We start from the raw sequence: 25,992 nt of genomic DNA, 5'->3' as shown, positions 1-25,992 counted from the left end.
GAAATAATCAAACTCAGGGCTGAAATCAATCAATTAGAAACAAATAAAACAATTCAAAGAATCAATGAAACCAAAAGCTGGCTCTTTGAGAAAATCAACAAGATAGACAAACCCTTAGCCAAACTAAAAGGCAGAGAGAAACTATCCAAATCAACAAAATCAGAAACGAAAAGGGGGACATAACCACAGACACTGAAGAAATCCAAACAATAATTAGGTCTTACTTCCAAAGTCTATATGCCACAAAATTTAAAAATCTAAATGAAATGGACAATTTTCTTGACCAAGTCTACATGCCAAAGCTGAATCAAGACCAGGTAAGCCAATTAAACAGTCCTATATCCCCTAAAGAAATACAAGCTGTCATCAAAAAAAGCCCAGTGCCAGATGGCTTCAGTGCAGAATTCTACCAAACCTTCAAAGAAGAGCTAACACCAATACTATTCAAACTATTCCACAAAATAGAAACAGAAGGAACATTACCAAACTCATTCTATGAAACCACAGTCACCTTGGTTCCTAAACCTCACAAAGACTCAACAAAGAAAGAGAATTTCAGGCCAATCTCCCTCATGAACATTGATGCAAAAATACTCAACAAAATACTTGCAAACCGAATAATCAACAAAATACTTGCAAACCGAACACATCAATGATATCATCCACTATGACCAAGTAGGCTTCATCCCAGGCACGCAGAGGTGGTTCAGTGTACGGAAATCCATCAATGTGATCCACCACATGAACAAACTGAAGAAGAAAAACCACATAATCATCTCCTTAGATGCTGAAAAGGCATTTGAAAAAATCTGACATCCATTCATGGTTAAAGACTTGGAGAGATCAGGGATACAAGGCACATATCTGAACATAGTAAAGGCAATATACAGCAAGCCTATAGCCAATATCAAACTCAATGGAGAGAAACTTAAAGCAATCCCACTGAAATCAGGGACAAGGCAAGGCTTCCCACTCTCTCCATATCTCTTCAAAATTGTTCTTGAAGTTCTTGCTAGAGCAGTAAGACAAAGGAGATCAAGGGGATACAAATTGGAAAGGAAGAAGTCAAAGTATCACTATTTGCAGATGATATGATAGTATAGCTGAGTGACCCCAAAAATTAAACCAGGGAACCCCTACAGCTGATTAACACCTTTAACAAAGTGGCTCAGAAAATTAATTCAAAATAATAAAAAAACCAACTAAAAAAATTAACTCAAAAAAATCAGTAGCCCTCCTGTATACAAAAGACAAAAGGGCCGAGAAAGAAATTAGGGAAACAATAGCCACAATAGCCACAAAGGGCATAAAGTACCTTGGTGTGAACCCAAACAAGCAAGTCTAAGACTTGTATGAAAAAATTTTTTTTCCAGTCTCTGAAGAAAGAATTAGAAGATATGAGAAGATGGAAAGATCTCCCATGTTCATGGCTTGACAAGATTAATACAGTGAAAATAGCCATCTTATCAAAAGCAATCTACAGATTCAATGCAATTCCCATCAAATTACCAACACAATTCTTTATAGAACTTCAAAGAAAAATTCTCACCTTCATATGGAACAACAAGAAACCCATTATTGCTAAAACAATTCTCTACAATAAAAGATCTTCAGGAGGTATCTCCATCCCTGATCTCAAGCTGTACTATAGAGGAATAATACTATAAACTGCATGGTACTGGCATAGAAACAGACTGGTGGATCAATGGAATCTAATAGAAGACTGTGACATAAATCCACACTTATGGGTACCTGATTTTTGACAAAGATGCCAAAACCATTCAATGGAAAAAAGACACCATCTTCAACAAATGGTGCTGGTCTAACTGAATGTCTACATGTAGAAAAATGCAAATAGATCCATACTTTTCACCCTGCACAAAACTAAAGTCCAAGTGGATCAAAGACCTCAACATAAAACCAGACACACTAAACCTCTTAGAAGAAAAAGTGTCTCCTGTGCCAATGAGTTCAAGGCTCTTCCCCAGCCATCTCCTTTTACAAATGTCTGGCTGCAAAATGCAGTCTTTGTTCTCATGGCATGATGCCTGATGACCCTGGGCACTCAGTGGAAGTCCAAGCCACGGAGTCTCTACCTCTGGGACTCCAGCTGGTCCTTTGTGCGGACTTCTCCCCCCCCCCAAAGGTGTGCTGAGCATGGGTCCTGCTCCTTACCCTATAAACAGGTGCCAAATTCACTGCCACTCTTCCACCTAAGTGTTATCAACCAAAAATTATTTCAGATACTGGCAAATGCCCCCAGAGCCCTTTGCCTTCAGAACTGAGCTGTAGGTAACTTTGGGCTGTTGGCTTGACTGATGGGCTGCCAGGGATTTCAGCGTGATTGGCCTCCTTACTAAAATGGACTTAAGGTCACCTCAATACTTTCCAGATCCCCACAGCGTTGCCACGTCGCAGTCACTCAAGAATGCTTCATGCACTCTGTTGAGAAGCAGCTACAACAATAAAAAGTCCCTCAAGATCCAGGCTACTTTAGATCCATGCCAGTGCCAGGAGAGGCACTTGCGGTTACAGTGGTGGGGAGACGAATTTCACAGACTGGAAAGAATTTGGGAGTTGGAACAAGAGTCCTGAAAAATAAGCTGGCTTCTGGACAACAAATGTGTTTTGCAGTTGCTGCTGGGGTTTGGTTTTTCCATAGAAAAACTGTTGAACTCCAGATTCTTTTGGATAAAAAGTGAGCTCTCTTTCTTGCAGATTTAAAAGAAGGTGGATACTAGAATTCAGGCCTGGGCTAAGAAATGGGAACTTGTTTGTTACTTTAGCAGGTGGGAGCTGGCTCTCCTGGGTCAGGGTGTCTCTGGGACTGTGTCTGGAACCAAAGGGGCTCCCCACTGTGCCCTTTGGAGGGGACTTTGGGGCTAGTGCTGCCCCTCAGTTAGCAGGATACTTAGAGTGCATAAGCCCTAGGTTTGTTCCTCTGCACCATAACCTACTGTGGAGGTGGTGCATGCTTAAGAGCACTGACATTGGGAGGTGGAGGCAAAAGAAGCAGGAGTTCAAGGTAACCCTGGGCTCCATAGTGAGTATGAAGCTAATCTGGATTACCAATTAAGACTGCCTCAGAAGACAAGCAAACAAACAATAACAACAAAAGCCACAGCCCAACCAGTTCTAAGAGGCCCATGGGGAAACTTGAATAAGCAAAGTCACCATGTCCCCAGAGGATGGCCTTGGTGCTATGAACATATCCAGGTGTCCCACATCTATATCAAGTCTATAATTTGAACTGAACTTTTGGTCTAATTTATAAATGAAATTTCTTCAGGTGATGGAAATGATTCAAAAGAATCATCAGGATTATTTTGAGAGGAGAACGACTAGGTCAAAAGGTATAAATTTTTCTTTTGGAAAAGAATAGTGAAGACATTATTTCTCTGCAAATGCTGAAATGTACTAGAAGGCAAACTATTGAAAACAGTTTGATAAGTTCAAAGAGTATGTGGACAAAGTAGAAAAATACATAAGTACCTATGAGCACTTAAATAAGTGGGTAATGAGGTCATTATTTTTTTTAATGTTTTTTGGCAAATGGTGAGGGATATCTGTGTAGTCTCGGGATTGTGTCTTACAGAGAATGACAGGAACACAAAAGCCAGGAAGAAGAATAGAGGGAGGTTTGGCTAGCCGAGCACTGTGCTCTTCAGAGGGTAAAAACAAAAGGAAATACAGTAAACTGCAAAAGGTTCTGCAATCTAATTTACTCTCTGAAGACTGATCTTGGTATGGAAAAGCTAGTCAGAAAATAGCCTAACTTCTTAATTTCCAAAGAAAGATATATGTGAAAGTTAATGCATGAACAAAAGCATTCCGAATTGCTAATAATTAAAGAAATGAAATGGCTCAAACAGGATAGTGTGCATTAGGCTGGCAGAGTTTTTTAAGGCATTACAGAGTCTAGCACTGGCCACCTTTGTCCTGTCTTGCTAGGGACAGTGTGGACTGGTGGTCTTGTGGACTTGAACTGCATGGTAGAATTTTTTAGAAAGATAAAAGTGCTGAGTTCCTGCTGCCCAGAACAGTAGCTACTTGCCATATGTGTTCCCCATAAAAATGAGGACATGAACTTTTAATTTTGTTTAAATTCAATAGTCACACATGTCCACCATATGAGTAGTGTAGACAAGAAGATGCATCAGCAGAAAGTGTCATGTGCTTTTAGCACAGCTAAGGGTCTTATTTTCCATCCAATGAGTCTTTATATTAAAAAAAAAGCATTCAAAAGGAGCCCCTTACTGTGTGCCTGTGGTAGTGCTGATTGTAGTAAAACGCTGAGAATTACCTAAATGTCCAACAATGGAATATAAGTAAGACATGAAGTATGCAGAGTACTGGACACCCATTGCACATTGGGCATGTTTGCAAGATATTTTAGAAGAAATATATAATACTTATACTATTATGTTTCCAAACATTGTGTGCATTTTACCTTTTTAATAAGCAAGGGCAGGCTTAATGCCAACACTTGGGAGACCAAGGCCAACCTGAGAGGAGTAACTAGATCCAGTCTCAGAACAGAGCAAAACAAAACTAATAGCCCTGTGTGTGTGTGTGTGTGTGTGTGTGTGTGTGTGTGTGTGTGTTTACACTTACTGTTACTGTTAGGATAGCATTCTCCAGAAGCTGAGTTTTAACTTCCGATTTTCCAAATTTCTCTATCATAAACATACCAGTTTTATATTCAACAAAATGTGACTTTGAAGCTGTGTCTGCCCCTATCATGGTCCGGGAGGACTCCGCACTGGGCCACCTCCAAATGCAGGCCCCATTCAAGGCCCCCCCCCATCTCTCCTTTCTGGATAGGTGAGGGCACAGGCAAGCAAGAGTGGTGAGGAGGGATGAAAGCAGAATTACCTGTAGCTCTTGTTCTGCCATCTCTGTGCTCTCACACACCTTCACCTGCACAGACTTGAAAGTCCAGTTTCACCAGAGGCTGAGGCTCCAGGAAAAGGCAAACGAGTTCATTGGATCAAATGTGTCACAAGAGTCAGACAATAATAAAAGACTAGTGGACTTAGTGCCCGTGCCCAGTGACCCTCCCTTCAACACCCGAAAAGCCTGTTTGACTGAGGATGAAGCCTGGAAGTCCTACCTGGAGAACCCTTTGACTGTGGCCACCTAAGCCATGATGCGCATCAATGGGGATGAGGACAGTGCTGCTGCCTTAGGCTTTCTCTATGACTACTACAAGTTCCTCAAGACAAGTAAATTCTGTCTGTGAGCAAAGCAAGTGACAGCCAAGAAGACCCGGATAAAAGAAACTGTCTCGGCACCAGTGAAGTCCAGAGCCACTTGAGTGGAGGAGAGAACCGAGTGCAGGTCCTGAAGACCACCCCAGTGAACCTCTGCCTGAGCCAAGAGCACATGGGGAGTTCCAAGCTTGAGCAGTATAGTGTGTCTAGCACAGAGAGTCTGGCTGTCATCCCCATGTCAGGCATCACTGTGGTGAAAGCTGAGGATTTCACACCAGTGTTCACGGCACCCCTGTGCACTACTTCCGCGCATATTTGAAAAGACTCAGTATGACCTTCCCTCAATAGCCAGCCACAGCTCCTATCTCAAGAACGACTAGCACAGTACGCCTGCAGAACTTACAGTGAGAGCTTCAAGGATGGGGCCTCAGAGAAGTTTCGGAGTACTTCTGCTGGTGCTGAAGATGACCAGGCGGGGAGTGGTACATTTCAGTACACCCTGGAAGCCACCAAATCTCTCCATCAGAAGCAGGGGGAGGGCCCCATGACCTACCTCAAAAAAGGACAATTCTATGCCATAACACTCAGTGAGACTGGAGACAACAAATGCTTCCAACACCCCATCAGCAAAGTCGGGAGTGTGGTAATGGTGGTCTTCAGTGAAAACAGAAACCGAAATGAACAGCTGAAATACTGGAAGTACTGGCATTCTTGGCAGCACACTGCCAAGCACAGAGGGTCCTTGACATCACTGACTACAAGAAGAGCTTTAGCACCACTGGAAACATTGAAGAGAATGCGTACAATGCTGTTTCCCTCAACTGGGATGTGAACAAAGAGGCAAAGATTTTTCACCACCATGAATTGCTTGAGTACAGATTTCTCCTCCCAGAAGGGTGTGAAAGGATTTCCTTTGATGATTCAGATTGACACATACAGTTACAATAACTGCAGCAATAAACCCGTCGATAGAGCATACTACCAGATCAAGGTCTTCTTAGACAAGGGAGCAGAAAGAAAAATCCAAGATGAAGAGAGAAAGCAGAATAGGAAGAAAGAGAAGGGCCAGGCCTCCAAACCCAGTGCAACAACTCCTTTGATGGGAAGCTGGCCACCATACCTTTACAGAAGAAAAGTGACATCACGTATACTTCAAAACCATGCCTGACCTGCACTCCAAGTCTGTGCTCTTCAAACCAGATGTCCACTTTCAAGACCTGCAGAGGACTGGACAGGTATATTACAACACAGATGATGAACTCGAGAAGGCAGCGTCCTCAATAAATGGATGTTCAGGCTCATGGAAGAGAAGTTTAGTCCAACACCATCTAAGCAGATTAAAGAAGAAAATGTGAAGCTAGTGCTTTTGTAGGTGCAGAAGGAGAGTGATGAGGTGTCCGACGCCCTGATGCTGAGTTTGCCCACAGTGAAGGGCCTGATGGAATCGCTGTCTGAGAAGTATGGGCTGCCAGTGGAGAAAATCACAAAGCTTCATAAGAAGAGCAAGGGTGGCCTGGTGAACATGGATGACAACATCATTGAACACTATTCAAATGAGGACACCTTCATTCCTCAACATGGAGAGCATGGTGATCTCTTCAAGATCACGCTTATGGAGATCTGAGCTCTGGGCCCAAGTCCCCTTGACAGGAGCTTCCTGGGAGAGGTGGGCTCACTGCCCTACAACTTGGAGACCCATCTCACCCATCTCAAGTGCTGGGAAGGGGGCGAGGCCCAAGGCCCACCAACTGACCAACAGTCAGCTCTTCCACTTGCTCAGAACTGAAGCCTGTGCCTCTCGGCTAATTTCTTTGAGCCTTTCAGGCCCTTATTTATTGTTCATTTCCCCCCCAAGAGCCTGGAGTCCAGGCTCTCCAGGACTCTACAAGTTACTGAGAGCTCCACATGAGACTTCCAGAGTTCCCCCTTCAAGGGAAACACAGCTAGTCCACTCATCTCGAAGAGCCTGGGGAACTGCGATATCTTTTTTCTTACCTCTCCACATTTCTTGAGTGGATGGACAAGATGAGCTGCTTCTTGGTGCAGTCATCATTGGTGGAGTAAAGAGGACACCCATTTTCTGGCCCCGAACCTACAGATGGCTCTGAGGAAGGTCATTTTGTTTAAATGCTTCCAGGGTATCTCAGCAAATAGCCACTGGGCCATGTCGGTAATAAGGAGCACAAAGTGTGCTTGACAGTCATGTACATAACTTGTATCTAATATCACAGTGATATATTTTACCTGTGGTGTTTGGGCAGGATTACTGCTGTTGCCCTGGAGGGGACATACCTGGAGACTCAGAGCATTCTGCTCTATCTGATAGGAGGATAGGAAAGAGGCCTTTAAGGTGTCATGTGACTGGTGCATGCCAAGATGGACTCTCCACTGAGCCATGCCAAGGACTTGTTTCCCCAAATGGAGCCCTCTCCCCTCAAACATGACTCTCCCTTGAGGCAATCACATTTTTGTCTCCTGGTGATTTGTTGTCTAAGGGTGTCTGAGCTGTTTAGGAAAGGCTGTACTGTCAGTGCCTTCTTTAGCATTGGTATGGGACACTTTGAGGCTTATGTAAAGTTTCCAAAAAGGTTTGCACTGGGGCTCTATTTTTGGGGCCCTATCCCTGGGGCCTGTTGCAGAACTGCTTGGTATACCTGGGGATGCTGGACCCTGTGGTGCCTCATAGTTTACAAACATGTCCTTCATCTCAAGTGGTCCTTTGCAAACCCAGCTGCAACTTTGTGAAGTGAGCCAGCAACTCAGCTGGGCTGTGACCAGTAGACATTGCTTCCTTTGGCTTCTGAAGATGGGAAGAGATTGTCCACCCTGGCTGTGGAAAGCATGGGAATGCTGATGCTTCTGAGACTGGCTTTGAGAGGCACACTGGAGAGCTAAGGCTGTTTCCTCCTCTCCTGGACCTTGGGAGGGCAAGAGAAAATGGCTTCTCTGAACAGCATGTCCTATGGTGGGCCTCAGATCTCTTTGAGAGGACAGGTTGGTAGCTTGGAGATTTATTTGTGACATCATGGGCTGAGCACTAGTTCGGATAGTCAGGCACATCCCACCCCAAAGCCTGGATAATGGGGCAGCTTCCATGAAAAGGTCCAAATTTTTCTGTGAAGCACTTTGATGTCTTACCTGGAGGCTCTGTTCTCCAGGCCTTCTTGTCCCACCTTCCCCTGAGGGCCAGAGTAGCTGAGGCTGACTCTAGCCCAGCTTCCCAAAGCTACAGAGGATTGAATGGGCTAGAGAGTAGGTGCTATGACCAAGAGGATCCCAAAGAATAGCAGGGGCACCTTTCTGAGACCCACTGGGCTCCAAATCCCTCTGTGTTGGCAAATGTTTGCATCCTGGGCTTGGCTCTGCTTAGTCCTCTGCTCCACCCCAGACACCACCCACTGAACCAGCAGCTTGGGGACCCTCTAGGGTACTGGCGGGGCTCTGATCTAAGGCAGACAAACTCAGTGTTGGAAATACATGCTCTATGTGCTTCCCATGTTACAGCACTTGGGTTAGCTCCAAACATGAATGGCAGACCTTAGGGTGGCTCAGGATTCCAGGGAGACAGATCTGTAGTGATCTGACAGGCTCCCAGCTCTTCTCTCCAGTTTCTGGAAAACTGCCCATCTCCCCCGAGGCAGAGGACCAGCTGGAGATGGCTTTGCCTTTGTCCTGAGTCACTACAGTCCTTGTGGTAGCCAGAACAAGGAACATGAAGCCAGGACCACAAAGAGGGGTACAGCGGCAGGTCCAGGAGTGTCTGTTGGTGGACTTCCCTGCATCTGTCCCTCGCTGCATTAGCAGAGCTTTGCTGAGCATCATTTCCTGAACAAAAAGAGCAAGATAGAAAAGCTTGTCTCTCCTTTGTCCCCGAATTAAGCTCACCCAAATAAGGGATTTTTTTTTTTTTTTTTGTAATCCATAAAGGTTGGGGAACACATGAAGCAGGTGTTTTCATTCTACATCCCTCATTGCTGAAATTTCCTCGGTGTCTAGAAATTGGAACCAACAACAACAACAAAAATACACAATGGGCTGCCATCTTGAAATCAGTTCCTAAAAGACTAAGGCATGTCCCAGTGCAGAAACCCGGGAAGCATGAAATGAGTTAAAACATTTATTTTCTGTGCAACAGGAAAAGTGGGTTTGTGCCAAATTCTAAGAATGGCCCTTTCTGAAAGACAAACAAGGGGAGACTTGTTTTTTTATGCTTCCACATAAAAAAGAGTATATGTAACTTAATAGTTTTGTAAATGGGAGAGGGGAATCTATAAACCAAAAATATGTTATTTTATTTTTTGTACATTATTAAGAAGAAAAAAATAAATATTCACAGTATGAAAAAAATATGACTTTGAATTCTTAAGGAATGTTCAGAGAGGGGCTGTGGTCTGTGACCTGCGTTCTCAGTCTCTCACTATGAACAAAGAAGCTACGCCTTCCTTTCTCATTTAATTCCAGGGCTCTGACTTCCTATCATTGTCTCTCTGTGGTATCGCTGTGCCTAATGAAAAGTGTGCTAGAGTTTCCATGTTGTGTGCACACCTCCAGCTTACCAACTACCACAGGCAAATTGTTGTGACTTCTGAGTCTAGAGCTGGAGGATAGGCCACCAGACAGGCATGGCAAACAGGCCACAGGGTAATCCCTACAGAGTCCTCTGTCCTGGAAAGGAACTGCCCAGACACTGCTGTGCGTCACTGACCACAGCAAAGGGGGAAGAGAAAGAATGGTGACTAGGTTTGTGCTTGGGCCTCTGAACTCTTGGCTCCTGGTGTGCTTTCTACAGGCAGAACAGTGAATCACAGGGAACTGAGTCTGTGGCAGCTTTCCACACTCCTGTAGTGCCCTTCCCTCCTGCAGTCAGTTCACTTTTCTGTGGCATTAAAGCTCTGCTCATTTTGGCTCTTAGCAGGATGCATCTCTGGCCTGTAGGGAGCCCAGATTATATAGTTAATGGAATGTCATGTTTTCTAAACCAGGAGCAAAGACTGTATAATGATAACCCTGAACACCATGGTAACACAATAGGGGCTCTGGCAACTGGGCCACACAGTGCTTTACACTGACAGAATTTCATGTTTATATAAACATGCTTTTCTGGTTAGAGTTGGGAAGAGTAGTTTTCTGGGAATTCAATCAGGGATTTGAAAAGTCAGACTTGGAAGGACCCTATCCAGAAAAGAACAACAGAGAGTCTCTCTCAGGTCTCCCAGGGGTCTTCAGCTCCCACCATAGACATGGATGTACTTTTCCTTCCTGGCAGGGTCCTTTGTCCTGAACTGTGCATTTACATGCCATATACTAATCTTCTTTATGTAGAGAAGAGGGCAGGTTTTCCATCTCTAGTCTCAGGGAAGCGCTGGCCATGACATGCAGGCCATAAAGACTTCAAAAGAATACTAGAAGATAGTAGGGGTAAAGATGTACTTTTTGCTCAGCCCCAAACAAAGGAAGCCCAGCTTGTCAGTTCCTCAGACTTCCTCTGGGCATTCCAAGGTGGTGCTGATCTACAGGGCTGTAAGGAGTGTGGTACCCCAGGGCCAAGGACACATGTGGAATGGATACAGACAGATGTTTGTCATCCTAGACTGGGACCTCACTAGGTAGGATGTTATTTCTCTGGGAAAAGACCTAGGTTCCCAATGACTAACTACCAAAGGAATATTTGAGAGTCCAAACTTAGGTGAGCCACCCAGACCCCCATTATCTCTCACAAGGACCCAAGGTGCCTTGTCTGGGAGGCAGGCAGGATGATTCTTATTTTGTAGACGGGAAAATTTTTGTTCAGTACCCCCTCCCAGTTAGAACTGCCCCAAATCAGGACTAGCTCTGTCTGCCCCCACTTCAAAGCCTGGCCTTTCCTGCTCATCTCTTTCCTGTGCCATCAGGCTGTAATGAGAAGCATATGGCAGTGCAGCTGGTGAGATCCAATGGGTTCCAGGAACTGAAAAACACTGCACCAGAGTTTCAGTAAATCATGGAACCCAAGCAGTCAAGACTGCTCAATTACGGAGTAGCTACTGGACTACTGTTCATCAGCTACTGCTGGTAGGAGATTCTGCATGCTCCTGCCTTCACCCTTCCCACTTCCCAGAGACCTGGGACTGTTGACTCACACTCTGGGTGTGATCAGTGCCTCTGTTGTGTTCTGCACTTAAAGGGCCAACGAATTAGTGGTTTGTTGAGATTGAATTTGATGGAAAGAGGAAATTCAATTTGCACATGTGTCAAGGCACACAGATGTAGCTTGTTTCCTGAAATGCCTTGGAAGGCCATTTAGAGGAATGAAAATGCAAAGCTAGCACCAAGCGAGGAAAGCAGATTGCATTAGAGGACACTTTGACCAGGCCCAATAGTAACCTTGAAAGACACTAGGACAAATTTCTCTGGGGAGAGTATTTTATTTTGTTCAAACATTTCAGCAGCTTGGTTCCACGTTTGTAGAGGGCCTATGAGATCAGGCAATACATAGGTGGTAGGACTGCCTGTGAATAGGAAGGCTTAGTGTGTAGACAGAATGTAAGGGTGATAAAAGCGGTTGTTCTGTGTTTCTGGGTGAGTAAATTACCTCTGCTTTTTTTTTTTTTTTTTTTTTTTTTTACTGTTTTCCTCTCACGCTAGTTAAGTAGGTCAGATGTATGTGTTTAAGTTCACAATGGTTTGCTTCGCGTTTCTGTTCTTTCATTGGAAATGGGTTGATGTCCTCTACTGTACAAGATATCACTTTTCTGTTTTCCTCTCAAGCTAGTTAAGCAGGCAAGATGTATATGTTTTAGTTCACAACGCTGTGCTTTCTGTTTCTGTTCTTTTGTTGGAAATGGGTTTATGTGCCCTACTGCATGATTTATCTCTTTTCTGTTTTCCTCTCAACCTAGTTAAGCCAGCGAGGCGTATGTGTTTTAGTTCACAACGCTCTACATTGCCTTTGTTTTCTTATGTTGGAAACAGGTTTATGTGCTCTTCTCTACTGCGTGAGAGATCACTTCTGTTTTCCTCTCAATGTAGTTAATCAGGTGAGACATATGTGTTTTAGTTCACAACACTATGCTTTGCGTTTCTTTTCTTTTGTTGGAAACAGGTTTATGTGCTCTTCCCTACTGCACTGAATATCACTTTTCTGTTTTCCTCTCAACCTTGTTATGCAGGTGAGACATACGTGTTTTAGTTCACAACACTGTGCTTTGCTTTTCTGATCTTTCATTGGAAACGGTTTTAGGTGCTCCACTGCTTGAGATATCACTTTTCTGTTTTCCTGTCAACCTAGTCCAGTAACATTGTTAGGTGTTTTCATGTACTTACTTCATAACGCTGTGTTTTCCTTTTCTGTTCTAACCTCGGAAACACAATCATGTGCTCTTCTCTACTACGCTAGATATATCACTTTTCTGTTTTCTTCTCAACTTACTTCAGTAACATTGTTTCCTGTTTTCTTGTATATACTACACAACACTGTGCTTTCACTTTCTTTTCTTGGAAACATGTTCATGTGCTCCTCGCTACTATGCTAGATATATCACTTTTCTTTTTTATTCTCAACTTAGTTCAATAACACTGTTACCTGTTTCAATGTGCCTACTTCACAATGCTGTGCTTCCAGATTTTGTTCTAACATCTAAAACATGTTCATGTGCTCTTCTCACTATGCTAGCTATATTGATTTTCTGTTTTCTTTTCAACCTAGTTCAGTTACAATGTTATGTGTTTTTATGTACTTACTTGACAACCCTGTGCTTTGACTTCCTGTTCTTACCTTGGAAACCCATTCATGTGCTCTTCTCTACTACACTAAATATATCATTTTTCTGTTTTCTTTTCAACTTAGTTCAATAACATTGTTATTTGTTTTCATGTACTTACTTCACAACGTTGTTCTTTGACTTACAGTTTTTTTTAATTTTTTTAAAATTTTTCATCAATTACACTTTATTCATTATGCATCCCCCCATAAGCCCCTCCCTCCTCCCCTCCCGATCCCACCTTCCCTCCTCCCTCTGCATGCATGCCACTCCCCAAGTCCACTGATAGGGGAGGTTCTCCTCTCCTTTCTGATCTTAGTCTGTCAGTTCACATCAAAAGCAGTTGCATTGTCCTCTACTATGGCCTGGTAAGACTGCTCCCCCCCAGGGGGAGGTGATCAAAGAGCAGGCCAATCAGATTATGTCAGAGGCAGTCCCTATTCACATTACTATGTAGGCCAATTGGACTCTGAACTGCCCTGGGCTACATCTGTGCAGGGGTTCTGGGTTATCTCTATGAATAGTCCTTGGTTGGAGTATGAGTCTCTGGGAAGTTCCCTGTGTTCAAATTTTCTTGTTCTGTTGCTCTCCTTGTGGAGACCCTGTCCTCTCCAGCTCTTACAATTTCCCAGTTCTTACATAAAATTCCATTCACTCTGCCCAACAATTGGCCATCAGGCTCAGCATCTGCTTTGATAGTCTGCAGGGCAGAGGCTTTCAGAGGCCCTCTGTGGTAGGTTCCGAGGTTGTTTCCTGTTTTCTTCTTCTTCTGATGTCCATCCTCTTTGCCTTTCCGGATGGGTATTGGACATTTTAGTTAGGGTCCTCTCTCTTGCTTAGTTTCTTTAGATGCACAGATTTTAGTGGGTTTGTCCTATGTTGTATGTCTATAGCAGTGAGTATATACCATGTGTGTCTTTTTGCTTCTGGGACAACTCACTCAGGATGATCCTTTCCAGATCCCACCATTTACCTGCGAATTTCATGATTTCCTTATTTTTCATTGCTGAGTAATATTCCATTGTGTAGATGTACCACAATTTCTGCATCCATTCTTCAGTTGAGGGGCATCCGGGCTGTTTCCAGCTACTGGCTATTACAAATAAAGCTGCTACAAACATGGTTGAGCAAATGTCCTTTTTGTGTACTTGAGCCTCTTTTGGATATATGCCCAGGAGTGGTATGGGTGGATCTTGAGGAAGCGCTATTCTTAGTTGTCTGAGAAAGCGCCAGATAGATTTCCAGAGTAGCTGTACAAGTTTACATTCCCACCAGCAGTGGAGAAGGGTTCCCCTTTCTCCACAACCTCTCCAGCATGTGTTGTCACTTGAGTTTTTTATCTTGGCCATTCTCATGGGTGTAAGGTGAAATCTCAGGGTTGTTTTGATTTGCATTTCCCTAATGGCTAGTGAGGTTGAGCATTTCTTTAAGTGCTTCTCTGCCATTCGGTATTCCTCTACAGAGAATTCTCTGTTTAGCTCTGTTCCCCATTTTTTAAGTGGATTACTTGGTTTGCTGCTTTTCAGCTTCTTCAGTTCTTTATATATACTGGATATGAGTCCTCTGTCAGATAAAGGGTTGGTGAAGATTCTTTCCCAATCTGTAGGCAGTCGCTTTGTTTTGATGACAGTGTCCTTTGCTTTGCAGAAGCTTTTCAGTTTCATGAGGTCCCATTTATTGATTGTTGCTCTTAGAGCCTGTGCTGTTGGTGTTCTGTTCAGGAAGTTTTCTCCTGTACCAATGAGTTCTAGGGTATTCCCCACTTTTTTTTCAAGCCGATTTAATGTCTCTGGTTTTATGTTGAGGTCTTTGATCCACTTGGACTTCAGTTTTGTGCAGGGTGATAAGTATGAATCTATTTTCATTTTTTTACATGTAGACATCCAGTTGGACCAGCACCATTTCTTGAAGATGCTATCTTTTTTCCATTGTATGGCTTTGGCATCTTTGTCAAAGATCAGGTGTCCATAAGTGTGTGGGTTTATTTCTGGGTCCTCTGTTCGGTTCCATTGATCCACCATTCTGTTTCTGTGCCAGTACCATGCAGTTTTTAAAACTGTTGCTCTATAGTACAATTTAAGATCAGGGATGGAGATACCTCCAGAAGGTCTTTTATTCTAGAGGATTGTTTTAGCTATTCTGGGTTTCTTGTTATTCCATATGAAGTTGAGAATTTTTGTTTCCAGGTCTGTAAAGAATTGTGTTGGTAATTTGATGGGCATTGCATTGAATCTGTAGATTGCTTTTGGTAAGATGGCCATTTTTACTATGTTAATCTGGCCAAGCCATGAGCATGGGAGATATTTCAATCTTCTCATATCTTCTTCTAATTCTTTCTTCAGAGATTTGAAATTTTTTTCATACAAGTCTTTGACTTCCTTGGTTAGGGTTACTCCAAGGTACCTTATGTCATTTGTGGCTATTGTGAAGGGTGTTGTTTCCCTAATTTCTTTCTCAGCCCTTCTGTCTTTTGTATACAGGGGAGCTACTGATTTTTTTGAGATAATTTTGTATCCGGCCACTTTGCTGAAGGTGTTTATCAGCTGTAGGAGTTCCCTGGTAGAGTTTTTGGGGTCACTCACGTATACTATCATATCATCTGCAAATAGTGATAATTTGACTTCTTCCTTTCCAATTTGTATCCCCTTGATCTCCCTCAACTGTCTTATTGCTCTAGCAAGGACTTCCAGAACTATGTTGAAGAGATATGGAGAGAGTGGGCAGCCTTGTCTTGTCCCTGATTTTAGTGGGATTGCTTTAAGTTTTTCTCCATTCAGTTTGATGTTGGCTATAGGCTTGCTGTATATTGCCTTTACTATGTTTAGATATGTGCCTTGTATCCCTGATCTCTCCAATACTTTAAACATGAATGGATGTTGGATTTTGTCAAATGCTTTTTCAGCATCTAGGGAGAATATCATGTGGTTTTTTTCTTTCAGTTTGTTAATATGGTGGATCACATTGATGGATTTCTGTATATTGAACCACCCCTGCATACCTGGGATGAAGCCTACTTGGTCATAGTGGATAATATCTATAATGTGTTCTTGGATTCGGTTTGCAAGTATTTTATTAAGTATTTTTGCATCAATGTTCATAAGGGAGATTGGCCTGAAATTCTCTTTCTTTGTTGAGTCTTTGTGAGGTTTAGGTACCAAGGTGACTGTGGCTTCATAGAATGAGTTTGGTAATGTTCCTTCTGTTTCTATTTTGTGGAATAGTTTGAAGAGAATTGGTGTTAGCTCTTCTTTGAAGGTCTGGTAGAATTCTGCGCTGAAGCCATCTGGTCCTGGGCTTTTTTTGGATGGGAGACTTTTGATGACCGCTTCTATTTCTTTGGGGGATATAGGACTATTTAGTTGATTTACCTGGTCCTGATTCAGCTTTGGTAAGTCAAATCGACCAAGAAAATTGTCCATTTCATTTAGATTTGCAAATTTTGTGGCATATAGACTTTTGAAGTAAGTCCTGATGATTGTTTGGATTTCCTCAGTGTCTGTAGTTATATTCCCCTTTTCATTTCTGATTTTATTGATTTGGGTGTTGTATCTCTGCCTTTTAGTTAGCTTGGCTAAGGGTTTGTCGATCTTGTTGATTTTCTCAAAGAACCAGCTCTTGGTTTCATTGATTCTTTGAATTGTTTTATTTGTTTCTAATTGATTTATTTCAGCCCTGAGTTTGATTATTTCCAGCTGTCTACTCCTTCTTGGTGTGTCTGCTTCTTCTTTTTCTAGGGTTTTTAAATGAGCCATTAGTTGCTTGAATGAGCTGTCTCGAATTTCTTCTTGAAGGCACTTAGTGCTATGACCTTTCCTCTTAGTACTGCTTTCATTGTGTCCCACAAGTTTGGGTATGTTGTGTCTTCATTTTCATTGAGTTCTAGGAAGACTTTAATTTCTTTCTTTATTTCTTCCCTGACCCAGCTGTCATTTAGTAACAAGTTGTTCAGTTTCCATGTGTGTGTAGGCTTTTTGCTATTTCTGTTATTGTTGAGGTCCAGCTTTATGCCATGGTGATCAGACAAGATACAAGGGATTATTTCAATCTTCTTGTATCTGTTGAGGCTTGCTTTGTGACTAACTATGTGGTCTATTTTGGAGAAGGTTCCATGAGGTGCTGAGAAGAAGGTAAATTCTTTTGTGTTTGGGTGTAAAGTTCTGTAAGTGTCTGTTAGGTCCATTTGATTCATGACCTCTGTCAGAGACATTGTTTCGTTGTTTAATTTCTGTTTTGTTGACCTGTCCTTTGTTGAGAGTGGGATGTTGAAGTCTCCCACTATTAATGTGTGTGGATCTATATGCCCTTTAAATTTTATCAATGTTTCTTTAACAAATGTGGGTGCTCTTGTATTTGGGGCATAGATGTTCAGGATTGTGATGTCTTCCTGGTGGAATTTTCCTTTGATGAGTATGAAGTGTCCTTCCCCATCTCTTTTTATTAATTTTGGTTGAAAGTCTATTTTATCAGATATTAGAATGGCTACTCCTGCTTCCTTCTTGGGTCTGTTTGCTTGGAAAGTCGTCTTCCAACCCTTTACCCTCAGGTAATGTCTATCTTTGTGTCTTAGGTGTGTTTCTTGTATGCAACTGATTGCTGGGTTTAGTTTACATATCCATTCTGTTAGTCTGTGTCGTTTTATTGGAGAGTTGAGTCCATTGATGTTGAGAGAGATTAATGACCAGTGGCTGCTAGATCCCTTGATTTTGATGTTGGCTGTGGTCATCAGGGTGTGTGCTTGGTTGCTTTTTGTTTTACTGAAGTGAGGTTATTTATTTCCTGTGTTTTCTTGAATGTAGCTAGTTTTCCTGGGTTGTATTTTCCCTTCTAGTGTCTTCTGTAATGCTGGATTTGTTTGTAGGTATTGTTGAAATTTTTTTTTGTCATTGAATATCTTGTTTTCTCCATCTATGAGGACTGAGAGTTTTGCAGGGTATAGTAGCCTGGGCTGACATCTGTGTTCTCTTAGGGTCTGCATGATATCCGTCCAGGCCCTTCTGGCTTTCATAGTCTCTGTTGAAAAGTCAGGTGTGATTCTAATGGGTTTGCCATTATATGTAACTTGGCCTTTTTCTCTTGCAGCTTTTAGGATTTTTTCTTTGTTCTGTATACTTACTGTTTTGATTATTATGTGGCGGAAGGATTTTCTTTTCTGGTCAAATTTATTGGGTGTTCTGTAGACCTCATGTATTCTAATTGGCCTCTCCTTTAGCTTGGGGAAATTTTCTTCAATGATTTTGTTGAAAATATTTTCTGGGCCTTGGAGAAGGGAGTCTTCTTTTTCCTCTATACCTATTATTCTTAGGTTTTGTCTTTTCATATGGTCTTGCATTTCTTGGACTGTCTGTGTCAGGAATTTTTCGGATTTAACATTTTCTTTGACAGATACATCGATTTCTTCCATTGTATCTTCTACACCTGAGATTCTTTCTTCCATCTCTTGTAGTCTGTTGGTTATGCTTACCTCTGTAGTTCCTGTTTTCTTCCCTAGATTCTTCCTTTCCATTATTTCTTCCATTTGTGTTTTCTTTAATTTTTCTAATTCTATCTTCAGGTCTTGAGTTGTTTTGTTTACTTCCTTCACCTGTCTGATTGTACTTTCCTGTTTTTCTTTTAGTTCCTTCAACTCTGTTTCTATCATTTCATTCAGTGTTTTAAACATTTCCTTTCTAAAGGCCATAAACTGTTTGGCTGCAGCTTCCTCTATTTCTTTACAGATGGCAATATTCTGTTTGAATTTATCTTCCTCTATGTCTTTACGAATCTTATTTGTTTCCTCTGTTATCATCTTCATGAGCATACTTGTTAGGTCATCTTCTTGGATTTCAGTTATGGTGGGGTGTCCAGGGCTACTTGCCCCTGGGTAACTGGGTTCTGGAGATGCCATATTGCTCTGTCTTTTGTTGCTTGAGCTTTTACGCTGGCCTCTACCCATTGTGTTATCTTAGGTGTTTGGGGTTATTTTCTGGTGGTTCCTGGGGATCCTGTGGTGGAGAGAGTCCCCTTTGCAGAAAGCTGGTTTTTCCTGAAGGATGTCTTCTCAGCTTTTTGGGTATAGTCCCTGGATGGCTGGTGTTTTTTCAGGAGTTGCTCGCCTCAGGGATATAGACCTGAGTGGTAACTGTGGTCTTTGTTAGTCGAGAGGGTTCTCCTTTCACCCAGGGAAGTCCTGAGGGCAGCTGCCCTGTTTCTGGGTTTCTTGTTGCAAATTTAATGATCAGCTGCTGTGACCCAGTTGGACATCAGGCGCGCCTCAACTGTTTGTGCCTGTGTCTGGAGCACAGCTGAGTGCTGGCGCCTCGGCCCCACTAGACTGCTAGACTTTTTCTAGGGAAGGATTGGGTGATTTAGGTCAGTACAGTTTCCTTCCTTCCCTGTGGATTCTCTGGAGACACGGACTCCCAGTGTCTTTTTTTGCCCTGGTGCACACTGCTCAGTGTCCGCCAGCTGGCTGGCCGCAGAAACTGCCTGTGCCTGGAGCACAGCTGTGTGATGGCGGCTCAGTCTCTGTCAGCTGTCTGGTGCACAGAAACTGCCTGTGTCTGCCTTTGCAGCTTTTGGGAGCCTGAGTGCCTCCCTAAGCTGGGTAATTTTCCAGGGACCTTTTCAGGTTGGGGGTGAGCTGAGTTCTCTGAGATCAGACCTGCCGTTTCTATCTCTGGCGGCAAATCAGGCGTGCAGGCAGGCAGGGCTCTGTGCAGGAACCTGGGTCCCCGGCTCTGGCTCCGGGCTGGCTCCTGGGGTGCCCGTGGAACCCGCCCGAGTCTTTTCCAGGGGATGTCTGGGTGACCTAAGGCCGGTCCCAATCGTTTCCTGTACCCTGGGGTTATCTCTCGACTGAAAATTCCTGTCTCTGATAGTGTGGTGCGCACGGTTCAGTCTGGGACCGTGACCAGAGACACTGGCTTGTGGCTCTGGGCTGGGGCTGGGGCCGGCTGCCGGCAGCCAAGCGTCTGGCAGAACCGGGATCTCTTCCGTGGTTTAGCCGGGTGAGTTAAAAGCTGATTGAATCCTCCACCGTGGGGTATCCTCTCACCTGGGAAACACAATGACTGTGTTTTATGGCCGAGAGTTCTGATTGCTGGTCACTGTGCTGATCCTGCTGTGCTGCTGCTCAGAATGAGAGTCCTCCCGGCACCGCCATCTTGCCCCTCTCTCGTGAGTTTCTTCTTAACTATGAAATTTTACAGCTTTGTGTTGATAATTTACCAAAGGCACACTAGTTAATACTAGCCTTTAGTTCACAGAGCCTTGAGAGCAAATCCCAGTGCCATGTAAACGGAGCCTTGCGATAGGAATCTATCTTCTCAACCCCAGCACACAAGAATTCCAGGTGAGAGGATCAGCTTTTCAGGTTCACCAGAAGGTACATGGGAGATTTGAAGCCAGTCTAGGAAATGTGCAACCATGTTTCAAAAACAAATGAATAAATGTCAGATATTTTATTTTCTTCTCTCTATATATTTCTGCCTGAATTCTACATAGAAAACCCTCCAAAAACAATAACCTTTAGGAGCCTTAAGCTAAGTAGGAAAAAAACCTGAACACAGGAATGCATAAGAAAAAACTTCCCTGTCGAGCTGGTGAAATGTAAAATTAAAAAAAAAATCTGTAATAATTTCTTTTTATGTTTTTCACTTTAATTTGACAATTTACAATGTCTTTTTTACTTAAAACTTTGTCATCCTTTCTGTGACTAAGATTTATTGTTGACTCAAAACATTATTTGGAATTTAACTGTTCCTTTTGAATTTTCTTACTTGAAAGTTTATTGGACATTTTCTTATTACAGTAAATAAAAGAAAGCCAGAATGGAAATTCAAAAAAAAAAAAAAAAAAAGAAAAAGAAAAAGAAAGCATGCTCAGTAAACCACAAGGAGAAAGCCAGTAAGCAGTATACTCTCCTAGGCTCTGCATTGGCTCCTACCTCCCAGTCCTGCCATGTTTAGATTTTTGTCCTGACTTTGTTTCATGATGAGCAGCAATATGGAAGTGAAAGCCAAATAAACCCTTTATTCTTCAACTTGCTCTTTGGTCACACTGTTGTGTTTTGTCTCAGTGATAGGAACCCTAACTAATACTATATATAATTGTATAATATATATATAATTAATAAGATAATAACTCAATAATGAGGCAACAATAATCCTTCTAGACATATCAGAATCACTAATAGGAAGCTAAATGTTATGAATGGGAAACTTCTTTGATTGTTGTTGGCCAATGAGTTCTGACAGAACCATGAACTTATAAGTTATTCCCAGTTCAATTGGTTACTCTCAAGAACTAGAAATTAAGATCCTATTTTTGAAGATGCCTTGGGTACCAGAGGTATGATATACCAACCCAATACTAGCTTGAGACCTTCATCCCTCTGGCTAGCTTTCACAGTGCTGTAATGTGTTATGCACACTGCTGAAGGAGAAAAGTAGTCATCATCTTTCCAGAATCTTATGGCCTCCAGTAAAGCTTATGCTGGAAAGACAACCCACTGGTACAATAGTGGCAGAAGGGACATTTTAATTACCAACCACAGGATGAAACCCACACATGACCCCACTGTGGCGTCAGAACTCATGTATTCATGCTTTGGTCTTTGGTTTTGTTTTCTTACTATGGCTCTGTACTATATCTTGAGATTTGAAATGGTAATCAGGCTTGCATTGTTCTTTGTAATCAGGATTTCTCTGGTATCCAAGGTCTTTTGCCTTTCCATATAAAGTGTAGGATAGTTTTTTGTTTGTTTATTTCTATGAAGAATAATATTGGGATTTTAATTGTAATGAACTGAATCTCTAAATAAGTTTTGGTAAAAAAAAATATTCTTGCCAGGCATGGTGGCGCACGCCTTTAATCCCAGTGCTTGGAGGCAGAGGCAGGAGGATATCTGTGAGTTTGAGGTCTACAAAGCAAGTTCAAGACAACTAAGGCTACACAGAGAAACTTCGTCCCCCCCAAAAAAAACCCAAACAAAACAAAACAAAAAACCCAACAACAAAAAAAAGGATTTTTATTCTATTCTCTTCTATTCTCTTCTATTCTATTCTATCTATTCTCTTCTCTTCTCTTCTATTCTATTCTATCTATTCTATTCTATTCTCTTCTATTCTCTTCTATCTATTCTATTCTATTCTCTTCTATTCTCTTCTCTTCTCTTCTATTCTATTCTATTCTATTCTATTCTATTCTATTCTATTCTCTTCTATTCTCTTCTATTCTATTCTCTTCTCTTCTCTTCTATTCTATTCTATTCTATTCTATTCTATTCTATTCTATTCTATTCTCTTCTATTCTATTCTATTCTCTTCTATTCTATTCTATTCTCTTCTATTCTCTTCTATTCTATTCTATTCTATTATTCTATTCTATTCTCTTCTCTTCTATTCTCTTCTATTCTATTCTATCTATTCTCTTCTCTTCTCTTCTATTCTATTCTATCTATTCTATTCTATTCTATTCTATTCTATTCTATTCTATTCTATTCTATCTATTCTATTCTATTCTCTTCTATTCTATTCTATTCTCTTCTATTCTATTCTATTCTCTTCTATTCTATTCTATTCTCTTCTATTCTATTCTATTCTATTCTATTCTATTCTATTCTCTTCTATTCTATTCTATTCTCTTCTATTCTATTCTATTCTATTCTATTATTCTATTCTCTTCTATTCTCTTCTATTCTATTCTATTCTCTTCTCTTCTATTCTATTCTATTCTATTCTCTTCTATTCTCTTCTATTCTCTTCTCTTCTATTCTATTCTCTTCTCTTCTATTCTATTCTCTTCTCTTCTATTCTATTCTATTCTCTTCTATTCTATTCTCTTCTCTTCTCTTCTCTTCTATTCTCTTCTCTTCTATTCTATTCTATTCTATTATTCTATTCTATTCTATTCTATTATTCTCTTCTCTTCTCTTCTCTTCTCTTCTCTTCTCTTCTCTTCTCTTCTCTTCTCTTCTCTTCTCTTCTCTTCTCTTCTCTTCTATTCCGTTCCGTTCCGTTCCGTTCCGTTCTATTCACAGGGCTAATTCTACCAAAAGACCACAGGATGTCTTTCCATTTTTTAGTATTTTTGTCTGTCTGTTCAGAAATGTAATCTCATTGTGGAAGTCTTTTACTTTCTGGGTCAAGTTTAGCCCTAAGTATTTTGTTTTCCTTGCAGGTATTGAGAATGGGAATGTGTCCATGATCCCATTATCTGCATGGTTGTTGATGTATGGGAATGCTTTTGATTTGTGAAAGTTGATTGTATTCTATCACATTGGTGAATTTAATTATCATTTCTTAAATTGTTCTTGTAGACTTTTGGGGATTTCTCATGTATTGTACTATGTCATTGGCAAGTGGGGATAGTTTGAATCTTTTCCAATTCATGCCTTAAATTTACATCTTTTATAGCTCCAGCATATAATAGTTTGCTGTTGTAATGAAACACCACTGCCAACTGCAACTTGGGAGGGAAAGGAGTTATTTTGCTTATAATTCTGCATCATTGTTCATCATAAATGAAGTCTGGATAGAAACACAAGTACTGGACAAACTTGGAGATAGGGGTCCTTGTGGTGGTGGATTTTTTTTCATGAGTGTGTAGTCTTCTTCCCTATCTCTTCTGATTAATTTAAGTTTGAAGTCTATTCTGTCAGATATTAAAATGGTTACACCAGCTTTTACCTTTAGTCTGTTTGCTTGGAATCTTTTCCGACACTTTACTCTGATCTGATGTCTATTTGTGAGGTTAATTTTTTTTTTTGCATACATAAGAAGGATGGATCCTTCTATCATATGCATTCTGTTAGCTTGTGTCTTTTTATTTGGAAAGTGAGCAAACTGAGGTTAAGAGATACCAATGAATGGAAGCCCTGAATCCATTCATTGTGAGGAAGATAGTCATGAGGAAAAACTTGGCTGTAGGAGCAGCAATTCCTTCCAACTGTTTCCTTGAAGTTTGGGTAGGATCTAGGGAGATGGCATCTGTTTCTCAGGACAGTGTCCTTCCAGCCAGAGATGAATCATGCTTGGCTTACATTTTTTTCTCAGGAAGAAAGCCTTTGTTAAGCTGTTTCTCATTATACCCATTCATTTCCTTGACATTTAACTTCTCCTGTTCTAGAGTTTAAATGATGAAGAATATGTAGCCTGAATTTAAGCATGCAAAGTTATGCCTTATCTAACCATTGGGTTTTCATACTTCCTATGAATGCCTTTGTCAAACTGTGTTAAAATTTGTTTTTTTAGGAGATCATCTTCTTCATGTGTCATGACTCTATGTAAGTACACAATCTCACAGCCTCCCATAATCTAATGTGTGATATCTGAGAAAAATTCAAGGGTTTCATTTAAGAAATTTTAAGACTCTTCATGGTTCAATAAGTAAATTACTACTCAGATGTTGTTGCTAGCCTTGTTTGATCTTTATTTAGATTTGAATGTGGTTAGCTTCATCCTGGTTTAGATGTTACCTGCCCTTTCTCCTTTGTACTAAGAAGTGTTTATTCCTTTTTGTCAATTGAGATGGGGTCTTTTCTACTGCAACAACCCATCTGCCCAGTGTAATTTACATACCTGGTTTAGGTGCTCAGGTAATATGGCATTTTGATCTGGGTTATTGGCATACCTCTCCAAGACATTTTGAATTCTTTATTTATTCCAGTGGAAAGGAGATGTCATGCCACTCTTTCTTCTAGGTAGTTTTCTGTCAGGAAACAACCCTTAAGGGTAGGGATGTAGATGAATCTCTTACTTGTTTGCCCTTTGAATAAAAGATACAGGACTCTCCTGAAGAAGGAAAATTTTGAAATTTCTGGAAGTCAGAATTGATATCAGAGTATCTTTCAATGAGTGGTGACATCTTGTAAGAAAAATATTCCCTGGCTCAGGATGATCATTTCTAGGTCCCACCATTTGCCTGCAAATTTAATGATTTCCTAGTTTTTAATTGCTGAGTAGTATTCCATTGTGTAAAAGTACCACAATTTCTGTATCCATCCTCAACTGAGGGAACATCTGGGTTGTTTCCAGGTTCTGGCTATTAGGAATAAATCTGCTACAAACATGGTTGAGCAAATGTCCTTGTTGTGTACTTGCACATCTTTTGGGTAGATTCCTAGGAGTGGTATAGCTGGATCTTGAGGAATCACTATTCCTAATTGTCTGAGAAAGTGCCAGATTGATTTACAAAGTGGTTCCAAAAGCAGAAAGACACAAATGGTGTATACTCACTTATATAGACCTATATGAAAAGATAAATATACTGAAATCGATACACCTAAAGAAGATAAACAAGAAAGAAGAGCCCGGGTAAAATGATCAATCCTCACTTAGAAAGACAAATGGGATGGACATTGGATGTAGGAGAAAACAAGGAACAGGACAGGATCCTACCACAGAGGGCCTCTGAAAGACTCTACCTAGCAGATATTAAGACTCATAACCAAACCTTAGGCAGAGTGCAGGAAATCATATGAAAGAAGGGGAAGTTAGTAAGAGCTGGAAAGGACAGGAGCTCCACAAGTATCAGGGTACAGGGGTCTTTTATGAGACTGATACTCCAACCAAGGATCATGTATGGATATAACCTAGAACCCGTGCTCGGATATAGCCCATGGTAGCTCAGTATTCAAGTGGATTCTCTAGTAAGGGGAATAGGGACTGTTTCTGACATGAACTCAATGGCTGGCTCTTTGACCCCTCTTCCCCAAGGGAGGAGCAGCCTTGCTAGGCCACAGAAGAGGACATTGCAGCCAGTCTTAAAGAGACCTGATAAGGTAGGTTCAGATGGAATGGGAGGAGGTCCTCCCCAATCAGTGGACTTGAAAAGGGGCAGGGAGGAGATGAGGGAGGGATGGTGGGATTGGGAGGGAATGAGGGTGGGGGCTACACCTGGGATACAAAGTAAATAACCTGTGATTAATATAAAAAATAAAAATTATTATAAAAAAAGAAAAATATCCCCTCTTCTATTTCTTAGCTTTCCTTTTTAGAACCTTACCCATGTGCGAATACTCTGCAACTAAAACTTGAGAATCCATCCTTCAGGTTTTAGTT

The 25,992-nt window shown here is 41.5% G+C and overlaps 1 pseudogene; it reads left to right on the top strand.

The window, feature by feature from the left end:
* The first annotated feature begins 2,044 nt into the window (after positions 1 to 2,044).
* LOC132650924 (grainyhead-like protein 2 homolog) lies at positions 2,045 to 6,837 on the top strand (annotated as a pseudogene).
* The last annotated feature ends 19,155 nt before the right edge of the window (positions 6,838 to 25,992 follow it).

The sequence above is a fragment of the Meriones unguiculatus genome (assembly GCF_030254825.1).
Source record: "Meriones unguiculatus strain TT.TT164.6M chromosome 13 unlocalized genomic scaffold, Bangor_MerUng_6.1 Chr13_unordered_Scaffold_34, whole genome shotgun sequence".
In the NCBI taxonomy this organism is placed as follows: domain Eukaryota; kingdom Metazoa; phylum Chordata; class Mammalia; order Rodentia; family Muridae; genus Meriones; species Meriones unguiculatus.
This window is presented reverse-complemented; position numbering and strand designations above follow the sequence as displayed.